At 40.0% G+C, this 15,454-nt stretch overlaps 1 protein-coding gene across 1 annotated transcript in view; it reads left to right on the plus strand.

Annotated features, from left to right (window-relative positions):
- LOC132692663 (cytosolic beta-glucosidase) overlaps positions 1 to 15,454 on the plus strand; it is a 236,060-nt gene that overhangs the window by 191,527 nt on the left and 29,079 nt on the right. Inside the window, exon 5 of the transcript XR_013555333.2 lies at positions 2,833 to 3,057. The gene's annotated coding sequence lies outside the window, so the exon portion shown is untranslated. The remainder of the gene's footprint in view (positions 1 to 2,832; positions 3,058 to 15,454) is intronic.

The raw sequence follows: 15,454 nt of genomic DNA on the forward strand, positions 1-15,454 counted from the left end.
CAGCGACATGTTGGTTTGTTTTGTCAGGGAAAAAAAATTTAAGGAAAGATGTGCAAGAGCTCAAGCCATATGGCAAACCTCCTTGGATGGCTTTGATCATTTGGAGTTTCACACACCCTAAAAGAGATTTCCCTTTTCTTAAGGATTAGATTGTCCTAAGCTTCTTGCTGGACTCTGCCTCTTGAGGTTACTGTTCACAAGAGAACTGAGGATGCCATTGAGTGATTGCCATCATTATTTCTGTCTGTATTTTTATTTATAATTACATAGTCACATAGGACTCCCTCAAAAATAGTCAATATTTGCCAGTTCCAGAACCATCAGTACTTAGAGAGAATTTCTTCCCTCTTTGACATGAAGGGACCATTATCAAATCTAAGGCACAGGACACGGAGTGTGGGAAAGATTTACTCACTAAATTAATTGAGATGAGAAAGGTATAATTAATGAGGAAGATTTCCATGCAAAAATCAGCCTGATCCATAATCGAAAGGAAGGTGGGTTGAATTTTAGTTCTCACTCACATAGCAAATAATGACTTGCAAATCTCTTTCCAAAAAGTAGTGCTTTTCCCTAAAAAAATAAATGAAGAAAAGTATATCTCACCTCAGTTTTAGTTCCTGCTCAGCCACCTACAGCTGTGTAACTTTAGTCAAATCCCCTAAACTGTCTGAGACTTGGTTTCTTCCTCTAGCTGGAAGCAGCACTCCCAAATTCTGGGATGAGGTTTACTAATGGATCCAGAAACATGCATTTTTGGTTAGAGGAAAAAAAAAAAAATACTCTGACACATTTTGGGCTTTTGAAGGGGCTGATTCCCTCTGTAACTACCTAAATGAGATTGCCAGAGAGCATGTTGATGATTTCACAAATGATCACAACAATTGCATGTCTCTTACCTGAATGAATATTGGAGGGCTATACTGGGATATGCAAAACAGGATCTGGCCATACAGCAACATGTACGAGATGGATGGTGCCTATTTTGATGGTAAGGGGAAAAAAGCCCAGGACACCTCTCAGAGGCAGGAAGCAATTTTGGAAGTGCTGCAAAAGACAATGATATTGTTCTTGGTTTAATAGGTGATCTACCCCATGAAATAAAGCTGCAGGGCCACGTTTGTCTTGGTTAATAATGTCAGCGGAATGAGGAAGTTTAGCTGTAATAACAGTAATAACTGTGTCGATGTAACTGCTGGGGCTGAATTTCCATCTGCAGCCTCATAATATATGACCTTTGTTATGTCTCTACCTGTTGATTTTTTAAAGGCAAAATTGGCTTGTCTGTTCTGCTCAGGGGACGGAGGCTGGAATAGTCCATTTTTCCCCAGATAAATCAAGGTTTTGTGGATGGTGATTTAATCTCACAAGTGCCCTTTTGGACTTGATTAAAATTGCACAGAAAGGAAGTCAGGCTTTAACAGATACATTGTTACTTTGATACTGAATAGATAGGCTTAAAGCTGGACATTTTTATTTACTTCTTGTCTTTCATCACCTTTTTTTCCTCCATAAAAAAATACGGACTCCTGTGCTTTCTTTCTTTGCTATTCCTCCTGACCTCCCTTGATAGAGTTAGCTATTGCCTACTCCTGGACTATGTCTCTCTTATTACACTTCTCATACTGTTTTGAAAAGCATTTGTTAACACATATTGAGTTTATACCTGAACTGTGAGGCTTTGAAGGTGGAGACCAGGTCTTGCGTATCTTTGAATCTCTAATACCGAGACTGGGACCTTGGTCGATGTGCCATACTTTCCAGAAATGCAATGGAATATTCTGCTTAGTGATTCCCCACCCCCCCACCAATTTTCACACAATATGCACTCGTTTTGTACTCTCAGTAATCTGATGCAGCAGTCAGAGGAGGTAATAAGCAGAAGAAACAGATTGAGTGAGGTGCGTTGATTGGGAGTTGGTCAAATTGCTCAAGATTGCCTAACAAATGGGTAGTGAATACAAGGTCAGAACTCCTATTTTTCTAATTACTAGCCTTGAGCTTGGGTCAACCCATGTGGGATTGGTAATCCATTGGACACATGGAATTAGATACTTTTTGCCATGATTGTGATTTGTCTACAATGCCCAGGCTCATATACAGTGTTTATTTATCTTTCCACCCCATCTTCCTCTCCCTCCATTAATTTTATTTTAATTTATTTTATTAATTAATTTATTTTTACCTTCTTCCATTTTGTTCCCTCACCACTGCTTTTTAAAATTTTTTTAGCATTTATTCATTTTTGAGAGACAGAGAGAGACCGAGTGTGAATGGGGAGGGGCAGAGAGAGAGGGAGACACAGAATCTGAAGTAGGTTCTAGGCTCTGAGCTGTCAGATCAGAGCCCCACATGAGATTCAAACCCATGAACCGTGAGATCATGACCTGAGCCGAAGTTGGACACTCAGCCACATGAGCCACCCAGGTGCCCTACCACCACCACTTTTTTTGTCCTCCTTTTTCTCTTCCTCCCATTTGAGGCCTTAAGGCTGTCTGTGGCACATATTGAAGCTGATTGCTTGGCTTAAAGAATGCCAAGAATTTCATATAGACTTGTCCTTCTCAAAGTTGGGGTCTTAGGAGTGAGAATTCCCAAAGTTCCAGGGTAGGTGCATTGTACTAAACATATGAATGACAATATATAAGGAGTACAGTAAAACCTTGGATTGCAAGTAACCTGTTCTGCAAGTGTTTTGCAAGACAAGAAAACATTTCGAGTAAATTTTTACTTGATAAATGAGCGATGTCTTGCAATATGAGTAGTATGTGATGTCAAATGTCACATGATCACAACTGAGCCAATGGTTCTTCTCTCTTTCTCTTGCTGCAGGATTGTGGGTGGATCGTCAATGCAATGTCACACTTCTGCGAAATCCTCAAAAGGAGGCAAAAGCAAGTATCATTGGATAGGTTCCTTGTTAAAGTTGTATGAAAAGAAAAAGATTCCATTGAGCCAATAGATGGCAATGATTCCGTTAGTGATAGTGAAAGTCGTCCTACACAGTAACCCTCCTCTCTCTTGTCTCCCTCACACCAGCCACGGAGGTTTTCAAAGGTAAGTAGAGGTTAATTTGTTTATTTTTCTTTATATTTTGTATTTTCTCTATTATTTTGTATTATATTACAGTATCATAATCATTTTTATATGAATATTTTTGGGTTGTGGAACAAATCATCTGAGTTTCCATTATTTCTTATGGGGAAATTTGCTTTGATATACAATTGCTTTGGATTACAAGCATGTTTCTGGAACAAATTATGCTCGCAAACCAAGGTTTTACTGTATATAATTAGGGAAGGGACACAGATGGTGAATTTTATGACTTCAGAGGACACTGAGCTCACTATAGGGTACATGGAGAGACCTGTGGAGAAGGGGGAACTGTGGTTGGACATTCAAGGATCCAGCAGAGCTCTGGGGTCAGGTGGCTTGGGTTTGAATCTTGCCTCCAGCACTGATTGACTGAGTGAGCTTGGGCAAAGTAATTATCCTTTCTAACCCTTAGTATCTCCACGTGTAAAATGGAGATAATAACAGTAATGATCATACTGTTTCATGCTGTGAGGATTAACAAAGGCAATGAAAGTAAAGTGCATAGAACAGTGCCTGGCTCGTGGTCCCTGTTCCATACATATTACCTATTATTCTTAAAGTGCTAATTTTATGTTATTTTTTGTTGCACTCGTAGGCAAGGTACATTGTACAGTGCAATGCAAAATTCACCTGAGTTTCTGTGGTAAAACATAAACCCTCAAAGAAGTGTTGAACTTGTGATAATAGGCCCCAGGCCCTGGGCACTCAGTCCATTCTCCTTCAACCTGATGTGCACTGTTCCATGGAATGGTTTAGAAGCATAGACTGGGATAGGCCAATCATAGCTGAAGAAACACTGAAGAGGGAACTGCAGAGTTTGCTGGCTCTGACTGGAGAGTTGACCAGATGTTTTAGAGAGAAGGCAATCCCACTGATTAATTCCTCATTGAGTACAATAGGCACCACCTCCAGTAATCCTGCTTGTAAAGACAAAATAATGAGTAGCTAAAGCCTGTTCTCACTGGCCCCCAACTCACCTCCTTTAAAGTCTCTTATACCCATAACCTCAAATGCCCAGCTCTCTTTAGCTGGTAAGGCTGATGACATCTTCTTCACCATGGTGGTAATCCATCTTTGCTTGTCCATCTAGCTCAGGACCCTACGTATCCTTCCCATTCCCATTCTCCACCTCTATTTCTGCCTCTGTCCCCAAGAGGAGTTAGTAAATCCAGTAAATTCATTTGTGATATGTAACCAATGAATGATACGGCATGCAATAGGTGATTTCTTTAAGGGGATAGGGCTGATTCTTGTTATTTGTGGTAGTTATGTCTATAAAGTTGCTGTGAACCTTGAGTTGGAGAGCACTGAACCATTGCTCCTGGGGGAAATACAGGGTTAGGTTCTCGTGAGCCTCTGGTCACATTTTTGTCAACCAATGGATCCATAACCTTGTTTTATGTGTGTTTCTGTTTAAAGACTCCTTATTTAAAATATATTGTTAGTTCATTAACACTGAACTCATCCAACTGTACTGAAACTCCTACCTGAATGACACTTATCTAACATGTCCCTTATCACTTCACAGCCTTCTTGTACTTAGAAACATTAGACACAACTTTAGTTCTGCCCTTGGGTGCCATTTTCAATAGCAAAATCACCAACCCAAATCACAAAAATGTGAAGAGCATGGCACTAAACAGATCCTGAAGAAGACTCTTGTTTATAGGATGACAGCTAAAATAAGAAGGCAGAGTGTTGCCTTGTCGGACCTCAGCCGGGAGCGGTCATGTCAGGCGACTCAAATTTTTTGTCGCTCTGTGTATTTCTGCAAATGGCCACAGAATCTATATCTATATCTATATCTATATCTATATCTATATCTATATCTATATCTATATCTATATCTATATCTATATCTATCTATATCTATCTATCAATCTATAAGTATTGATTTTAGCCAATAAATTTTAGCTAGTGGGAAAATTTGCAAGTACAGAGTCTAAATAATAAGGATTGAATCTATATGTATTATATATATGTTGCATCTTATATATATTATATACATATTGCATCTTATACATATATATGCATATATATGTATGCACACACACACATGCATACATCTTCCCAGAGTTCAGGCTACAAAGGAGACTCTCCTCTGGGATGTCAGGACTGAACACTCTTTGAGGGCTCAGTGGCATCATACTGTCAAGGGCACGGTGGTCTGCAGTTTCCATTGTACACATCTGCTTTCCAGTTAAGAGTCTGGGGTTTGAGGTCAGTCATGCAAGCCTCCTCATGTTTAGCTGTGCGATCTCAGGCAACTCAGCATTTTCAAATCATGGTTTATCTATGAGATACAAATTATTAGGAACATATATTAATATTTACATTTATCCCTCAGAAAGTTTTGGCTAAGACTAAAGAATATATGCAAAAGACTACCAGACAATCATAACTGGATGTACTGGAGGCATTTGATAAATTTACCAATTATATTTTGCCCCACTGTTTGTCTTCTGTTTTCTCCAACAGCTAGCTAACCTGACCTGTCCTTCAAAGTCCAACTGAAGTTTCTCTTCCAGTTTCATTCCAGAGTCCCTCTGGAGGACTTGATGTCCTCTGAAATCATGGCACTGACTGCCCATTTGCCTTGCTAATCCTATGCTGCCTTTTCACTTGCATTTTTGTCTGTTTTTGTCTTGTTTTCTCCATTACACATACATAAAAAACGTTTGAATATCTATGATGCGCAGCACTCCATGCAATGCTCTGTGGGCCCTTGACCTCGGAGTTCGACATCTTGGAATCATTTCTGGTTACTTAGTGCTTTCTCATGGAGCTTCTATGACTCTTTGTCTCATTTATTTGTCCACATGTAGGTCTCTTTGCAAAAGGGGCAGGGCCAGGTCCAATACGTCCATTTCATAGTTGAGTAGGCTGACCATCTAAGAAGTTGTTCTTAAATAAGTTGTTGTAAGTCCTCTGATAACCTATTACTTGCAGGGAGACATTCGTTGGTGCCCTGATGTTTGTGTGAATTCTTTTCGTCAGCAAACTCCCACTTTTCCTGTGAAAGGCCTTGAAAAGTTCTCTCTTCCAGGTTAGCCATCAGTTGATGTGCTGGTTCAGGTTTATCATCACCACCCTGATATGGCAGTGAACACTCCAGCAGGGGAGTCTGCCAAAGATTCCAGCCAAAATCTGGCAGTAACTATTTGAAATTCCTATTCTGATGCTGATTTTAGCCATAAAAACAATTCGAACATCATGGACCATTGCGCAGAAAGAAAGAAGGAGGCCAGAGACAGATAGTGGACAGCAGGAAACACAGCAGGAAACAGTTACGATGTAAAATATTTGTGTCAGATGCCTCTGGTCATTCCTTTTTGAGCTCATATTGACAGAGTTGCTCCATCCCTGCATTCAGAGTTTTGTACTCTTCTAATATCAGGCATTTAAACCTTTGTTCCAATTTAGGTCAAAATTACTCAAGCAGAACCTGAGTTAATGTGTAAATTTTTCCCTAGGGTATCCCTCATTTTGGAATGAAAGGCTTAGTCCCATCTTTTCAGGCATTAGTGAAAAGGCTTGGGGGTGGAGGTTAGCAAGAACTTACCAAGTATTATTCCAAGAAAATATCATGCATATCAATAGAATATACTCTGCTTTGTCCTTTTTGAGTCTCGATATTTGTAATATCCTCTATTATTCAACCATCTGTCTCTTAGTCTGTCATTTGTAAAGCGGGGGAATGGGAAAAGATTTAGCTCTCTTAGGTCTCTTTTAGTTCTCACAGCGTAGTATTCTAGGATTTCTCTTTCCTTCTTATCTACTCACTATTCTTTTCAAACTCCCAACACCTTTGTGTTTCTATTTATGATTATTTTTAAATTATTACTTATAAGGGTTTGAAAAAAGAAAACATTCTCTCTCCTTGCCACTTTATTTCTTCCCTGCCACGTCCACTCCTTGTATCCATTATTGACCATGTCTTGAACTGTCAGTCTTAGCAACATGTACTGACACACCTTCTCCCAACACCTATGGGCAGGTAAGAAATTAGTTCATTATCTACTCACTCTGCCTTTCTCTTCCCAGTTTTTTAATTAGAAAGATATTAATCTTCAGTTTGTCTGTTGGTTATCATTGTAAATTCAAATAATATGCTTCAACTTCTATTTCTTGGCCCATCAACTCTGGTAAGACAAGGACTCTTGTTTTTATTTTGGATGCCACGGGCAGAAAATTGTCTCCACTGGACTTGTCTGGGTAAGAGACCAAGCCTAGTTTTTACGCTGTAAGATCAGCATATTCAGGAAAACTACCTGTCATCAGGTTGGCGATAAAAACTCTGGGACAAAGACACATTGGAAACCAATATCATAGACGGTTTAGTAAAGTTAAAACTGATACACTTAGGGTAAAAAAAATCAACATGATAAACAGTAATTGGGAAAATCACTCACTTAAAAAAGAAACACTATCCAACAATTAGCCGAATTAGCACCTCTATTGATTCTTGGAAGTATTTTCTCCCATTTAACCTACTCAGATCAATTAGCTTGGCATCTGCCTCCAACTTCATATATCAATATAACTGTTTTCTCCCCAGCCTAACTGCTACTTAGGAGATAATGGGAGGGGTGGGCCATTTTGCAAGACAATAACACGGCTCCTGGAGAAATAAATCTAGAGACTGAAGGAATCAGATTTATTTCCAAAGAAAGTGGTACATCCCTCCCATGGTGCCTAATACACCGGTGGTTAAACAATTAAGTTTATTTTTAGATACAAAGTTAATTACTTTGAAAAGTCAGTGATACTGCCATTGACAAATACTATCTTTAAAACCCTTAGAAATAACAAAGCAGTCACTCAGAACAGCTAAAATGGCAACATTTGACATTTGTTATTGCAGGAATTATGGTCTTCCTGCAAAGTTACCTGACCCTTCTCATCTTAATTGAACCTTAGCAGGGCAGGCTTTGGAAGTTACCTGGATGTGGAGACTGAGAACCCCATTATTTTCCTTGTTAGGCCCAGTGAATATTTCCCAAATGCCTCCGATTAGCTGTCAAGTACCTTTCTTTCAATTGTTAAATCCCTTGATTTTAAATTCTATTTAGGAGCTAGGCCGGCTCCAAATGTCAAAGAACACCATCATAAACGGCCAATGAGTTGAACTGAAATTTGGTTTGCCTTCTGCAAAATTTAGATCCCTGTTAGCAACAGAGGATCACCAACAATGGGGAGGTAATTGAACACACGCGTTATACAAAGTAAGATTTATGTGGCCATTAAAAATAATGTCTGTAGATAATATTTAATGATAATGAAAAATGCTGCTATATACAGTTAGGTACGAAAAGGCAAGAAACAAAACTACCCTAGGAATCTAATTTTATTTAAAACAGCTGCATGTGGATCACCAGGAAAAAAAAAAGACTGGAAAGAAATATGCTATGTTTATTTCAGGAAGGTGGGTTTATGGGTGTTTATAATTTTATCTCATGTTTTTACATTTTCTGTAGTTTCCAAATATTCATTTAACACATGTATCTTTTATAATCTGAAGAAAAAAGACTATTTTTAAGTAATTAAAAGGGCTCTGAGGGTTTAAAAATTCAAGGCTTCAGTCTCTTCTGCCTCATTCTTTTTTTACCTACCAATTTCATGATGTACCATAGGCAACGAGCTGGATAATCCACATCTCTCTCTGAAGTTAGAAAATGTTGATACCTACTTTGCCATAAAGGGACATAATGAAGGATGATAGAATGAATGGTGCCTATAAAAACATCTATCACTTTAGGGGAGTTGGGTGGCTCAGGTGTTTAAGGGTCTGACTCTTTTTTTTTTTTTTTTTAATTTTTTTTTTCAACATTTTTTATTTATTTTTGGGACAGAGAGAGACAGAGCATGAACGGGGGAGGGGCAGAGAGAGAGGGAGACACAGAATCGGAAACAGGCTCCAGGCTCCGAGCCATCAGCCCAGAGCCTGACGCGGGGCTCAAACTCACAGACCGCGAGATCGTGACCTGGCTGATCGTGACCTGGCTGAAGTCGGATGCTTAACCGACTGCGCCACCCAGGCGCCCCTAAGGGTCTGACTCTTGATTTCGGCTCAAGTCATGATCTCACTGTTTGTTAGATCAAGCCCTGGGTTGTGCTCCACGCGGACAGTGAGGATCCTCCTTGGGATTCTCTCTCCCTCTCTGCCCCTTCCCCACCTGCGCTCTCTCTCTTAAAATAAATAAATGGAAACTTTAAAAAGATCTATCACTTTTGAGAACAAACATTTTCATATTCTTTTAATATTGTGTTTCCTAAGTGATGACGGATCAGTTAAAAGCCCAGCAGGAGACAGTGGTATGTCCACAAGGGATCATTGACTAAAGTTTCATGAAAGGGCTATTTACAAAGATGGTGACTGACTTAAGGGAAATCAACAAGGATGGTGGAACCTGGGAGCAATGAGTTGTAGGGGAGGCCTGTATGAAAGTAGCCACTGTTGGTCTTTGTTGTGACAGGCATACAATGGACTACAACAAAGCAATTAATTGTAATGAACTATCGATAGACTCAACAACATAGATAAATCTGAAAATAATTATTTTGGACAAAAGAGTTTATACTCTGTGATTCCATTTCTATTAAATTCTAATCAAAGTAAAACAAATCTATAACAATGGAAATCAGATCAGTAGTTGCCTGGGGCTAGGGGCAGTACTGAATGCTTGGGGGAAAGTAGGTAACATTCTCTGGAATTTTCTTTTTTGATTGCGGCAATGGTTGCACGGGTATATACATTTGTCAAAAACTCATGAAACAGTGAAAGTAAAGGAGTGTCTATGACGTACAGATGAAATGGGTAAGAAGAAAGAGAGAGAGACAGAGAGACAGAGAGACAGAGAGAGACAGAGAGAGAGAGAGAGAAGCTGCTTCTAACAGTTGGTCCAGCAGGGAGGAAGCCAGGGGGATAAAATGCCAGTCAGCCTCTTCTCCCACTCCCTGGTCCCTTGGTGCTGCCCCTCACAGTTACCCGACTTAGAAGCTGGAGGACAAGGGGGTCTTTTGAAGAAGACTTTAGAGATCAGCCTCCGGGGGCCCAGAGCAGAGTGAAGCATGGATGGATCTGCAGGAACATGTGGAGAATCTTCAGCACAGAATGTTTCCACGCGGTGTGAGGTCGTTTAATAAAGAACCACCGGGGAGAAAAATGTTAGGTGGGAAAGTACTTCTTGGTTAAAAGACTTACAAAGGGAGAAGTGACAATACCAGGCAAATTGCTGGAGGGATTCTGCCGATACTACACTAGATAAGTCCAGTGTGAGATTGTAAAGAAGTCACCCACGGTGTGCCTCTTTCCTAGCACTGCACGTAGAAAGAAAAACCCAGTTATACACTCAGCTGTAGAACCGTCTGTTTGCAAGTCCCAAGGGACATGTGGAGCACAGTCATGCCCATCTTTCTGGTTGTCAAGATCACACGTTAGGGTCTCCTTCACACAGTCTGGTGTCCCTCAGTGGTTCATTAGGTGTCTGTGATCCCTTTACATGCACTTGTTTAATATTTTATTTGCCTACTGTCACTCAGAGTAATTTATATTTGGATTCGATGGATGACTGAAATATGACATTTAGTATAATTTTTAATGCCAACTAACAATAATTTTTTTTTTAAGTTGTGGCACACTTCCAAGTTTAGGGACATAAAATGTAAAACATAATTGTTAGCATCTTTAGGAAGACTCAGTTTAATCAGAATACTTTCACACTTCTAATAACATAGTGATACATACATTGATACTATTGGGATGTGTAAGACTTCCTTCCCCTTCATTAAATGGCCTCAGATTACTCTTATTATTTTCTTAGGCTTTTGTCTAATTCGTTGTCATTTGTCTTCTTTCTGTCAAACTAGTGCTTCCCAGTATTTCTAGCTTGCCTGACTACACAACTATTTCAGGGCTGAGATACTGAATTTCAACACTTGATAGAATTTTGTGCAAACTGAAGGTAATCAGGCACCTAGAGACTAAAAGACACACATTTGATAACTAAGTTTGGTAACACTGATTTTGCCTTTTACTAGACTTTTATTTTATGGTTTTCAGATACACTCTGGATTTTTAACCACACCCCTCCCTTCAGTTCCATGTTTCTAAATTTCCACTTAGTTCCATCCCATTTCTCAGGTTTACAAGTTTCTTATGTTTCTTACCTATCTTATGGGGTTGTGTTTCAAGTTTATTTTTCTCAAACTGTAAGTGATTCCTGCTTCCATATGTGTTTGGGGGATGTGGAGAAAAAACCTGAGATCTAAGCCATCTCCCAGTTGATCTTATAGATTTGGTTTTAGTCATGCTTAGTCAGGGATTCCTGACTATAGGGTTCTACTCTTTGAACCATGAGTCACTTGCTTTTCTATGAGATCCTCATAGTTGACCATCTACATTCTTTTCCATTTGATGATCCCATTTTAGGAAGCATGGCTAATGAGACCATAAATATTTTTTAGTTTATTTGGACTAAAATTCTGAATCTGGGGTTTGGAATATATAAATCCTTAAAAAGGTAGATATCATGATGCCTGTTTTGCTACTGAAGAAATTAAAAAATAGAGAGATTTTTTAGTTCTTCCAGATGTTTAATTAATTAGTGGAGGGCTGGGAGTTATATACAGACTTGTCTGGCTCTTTCAGAAATAATTATCAGTTTATTAAGTTCTCTTCCACCCAGAATTCTATTCAGAGAGACACTACATGGAGACACTCATGAGTTATAGGAAGACTGTGTGTGCCTTCTAGATGGGAAGGTCCATTTTGGAGTCAGGGACTGTATCATATTTACTTTATGAAAGTGCAATCAAGAAATTTTGTTAACTGAATAAAAGATCCAAACTGTATATTTATGGCCTGTGGTTTCAGATTTCAGAGTAAAGCTCTGATTTCACATGAATTCAATATCAGTAAAGAGTCAAAGCTATTCATTTGGCTACTCAAAGAATATTTATTGAGCAACGACCAAGTGCTATATAACAAGTTATTCCCAAACTTAGTGGGTTACAACAACTCACAATCATTAGCTCAGAGTTTCTGTGGGTTAGGAATCTAGAAATGGATTTGCTGGATGTCCCTGACTCATGGTCTCACAAGGTTTCAATCAAGGTATCTTTTGGGGCTGCAGTCATCTCAAGGTTCAAATGGACAAGGCTCCATGTCTAGGATCACATCCATGTTCATTAACACAGCTATTGACTGGTATGAGAATATCAACTGCCCAGCTCACTCACATGGCTGTGGAAAGGCTTTAGATCCTACCTGGATGTCAAATGGAGACATCAGTTCCATATGATGTGGGCTTCTCCTGAGGGCTACCCAACATGGCAGAATGAGAGGTTGCTTCCCCCAGAATGAGGTCTCTGAGAGAGAAAGAGAGAGACAGAGAGAAAGAGACAGAGACAGAGAGGACAAGATGGAAGTCTTAGTCTTTTTGTAACCTAGTATTAGAAGTGACATACCATCACTTTTACAGTATTCTGTTCTTTAGAAGGGAAACCCTAGGTCCAGCCAACACTCAAGGAGAGGAGATTATAAACATTCAGAAACATGAGGAGTGCTGAGGGCTATCTGAGAGGCTATTTACCACAATCAGTCCCACTCAGTTAGCAAGTATTTGGTGATTGAGGACCAACGTGGTACCCAGAACTGATCAAGATATTCTTTGTAGCAGTGATGAGTAGGCTCAGTGGTCACCAGAGGATGAGTGCGAGCCATTTTCTTTTCCCAAGAAGATTGCAAGGGAGTTGAAGAGATGGCCTATAATCAGCAGAAATGGTTAATTAATACCAGCCTGTATGTAATTCTTTGTAAGACAAGTAGATCTTGCCTATTACAGTGAAGCATGCATCTGAATACCTATGATGTAAACTGGAAAAATCACAAGTCCTATAGGAAAGAGGTTGTATAGGAGGAGTACAGGGGAAGGGAAGGTGTATGCAGAATTCAGGTACCAGTTAAATCTAAAATTTTACCTGAGAACACAGTCATAATTTCTAGGTTCCAAAGAAAGCCTCCTAATTACTTTCATAAGTTTTAATTCATTAGGCTTTTACTCTATGCTCTCTGTGTGTGAAACTTGTGCAAAATATTACTAACAGAGTCTTCTTTTATGTACAAAATAACCCTGAGGGTAGTTATTATTACTCCCACATTTACAGATGAGTTTGCTGAGATTTAGTTATCCATTAATGACAGATTTATGTTTGCAGTGTTGTATTGTCAGTACAATACCATTTATTCTTTTTTTTCCCCCTTTTATTTATATTTTTAGTGAAATAAAATCGTTCCAGATCTATGTGAGGCCTTAGAGGCGTGCCTGGGTGGCTCAGTCGTTTGAGCATCCAACTTCAGCTCAGGTCATTGTCTCGAGGTCTGGGAATTCGAGCCCCACGTCAGGCCCTGTGCTGACAGCTCGGAGCCTGGAGCCTGCTTCAGATTCTGTGTCTCCCTCTCTCTCTGCCCCTCCCCCACCCACACTCTGTCTGTCTCTCTCTCCCAAAAATAAAATTAAAAAGAAATTAAAAAAAATTATGTAAGGCCTTAGAGATACAGACATGAAAAAGGTAGAGGTGCCCTGAGGTCTTATGGTTTATATTCTAGTGGGAGGAGGGATAGGTTGGGCAATTAAAAAAATGAATAAACCAGAATAAAATATCAGGTAGGGATAAGTGATTTATCGGTCTTACCTCACTGGAATGTAAACGATGTAAGAACAAAGACTTTGTCATTCACAACTGCATTCCACAGAGCCCAGAAGAGTCCTCAGCACAGAGTCAGAGTTCAATCAATATTTGCAATTGACCAAAAATAAAATAGCAAGTAATAGAATGTACCAAGCAGAGGATAAAATGATGACGTGATAGAGAGGGACTGAGGGATTAATTCAGATGAGGCAGTCAGGGGACGGCTCCCTGAAGAGCTGAGGTCTGAAAGACAAGAAACCAGACAAACAGGCATCTGGACGAAGAGCATTCGGAAGGAAATGAACCGCTAGTGCAAAGGCCCTGAGGTGGGAACAGGCTTGGTGATTTGAATCGGTAGAAAAGAGATGAATGTACTGATGCATGGGGAATAAGGTGGAAAAGAGAGAAAGCCAGAGAGATGGGCAGGGCAAGTTCACGTGAGGCCCAGGAGGCCATCGGGGAGAATATGGATTATATTTTAAATGTGATAGAAGCCACTGGAAGATTTTAAATAAGGAACCAGGAAAATGACACAATAGTCTAGGCAAGAAGTAATGGAGGATTGGATTAGGGACTAGTAGTAGAAATAGAGGGAAAGGGGCAATGTTACCTACTGACATACTATTTGCTCAGGATTTGAACATGGATGGTAGGTGTTGAAGAAACTTGATAAATCAGGGATGACTCAGTGGTGATGTTTCTTCAGATATAGAAGATAGACTAAAACTGTATTCAGTTTGCTAGGGCTGCCTTAACAAAGTACCAGATACCAGGTAGCTTAAACAACAAAAATTGATTTTTTTAACTAAAAAAAAAAAGGTTTTTTAATGTTCATTCATTTTTGAGAAAGAGACAGAGAGTGAGTGGGGGAGGGGCAGAGAGAGAGGGAGACACAGAATCTGAAGCAGGCTCCGGACTCCAAGCTGTCAGCACAGAGCCCAACGCTGGGCTTGAACCCAGTAACCACAAGATCATGACCTAAGCTGAAGTTGGCTGCTTAACCGACTGAGCCACCCAGGTGTCCCTAAACAACAGAAATTTATTGTCTCATGGTTTCAGAGCCTGGAAGTCCAAAATCCAGTGTGCAGGTAGGGATGGTTCCTTCTGAGAGCTGTGAGGGAGAATCTCTTCCATGTCTCTCCCCTTTCTGCTGGTAGTGTGCTGATGACCTTTGGCATTCCTTGGCTTGTGGAATATCACCCTCATCTCTGCATCTATCTCCACATGGCCTGAACAGATTGGAGGGCAGAGAGGGGAGCTCAGAGTTTCTCTTTTGACTATGTTAAACAAGGTTTGACTATCAGATTCCAAGTGGGAGAGTAAAGGAGAAAGGGGCAGGTCACTGCCGGGGGGGCTGTCACGGAGAAGGACCTAAAGAATGGGTAGAGTTTGGACAACATTTAACTCCAGGCTTCCCTGGCACTTCCACGCCATTGGGGTACATAAATGGATAAGCATTTTATCCTTCACAGAGGGGAAGATGGCAAAGGAATGATTACACTTATTCTGATAAGTAACTTTAGTCATTTCCAGATGGCGCTGACATCTCACCAGTAGGGAAGGCAGACTTAGAAATGTCTCTTGCTTCTCAACAAAAACATCTCTCTTATTGTCTCTGTTAAGAGAGCAGGTGTCTCTCTCGGGGCTCCTGGGTACTCAATTGGTT

This window comes from Panthera onca, chromosome B1 (assembly GCF_046562875.1).
Source record: "Panthera onca isolate mPanOnc1 chromosome B1, mPanOnc1 haplotype 2, whole genome shotgun sequence".
NCBI lineage: Eukaryota > Metazoa > Chordata > Mammalia > Carnivora > Felidae > Panthera > Panthera onca.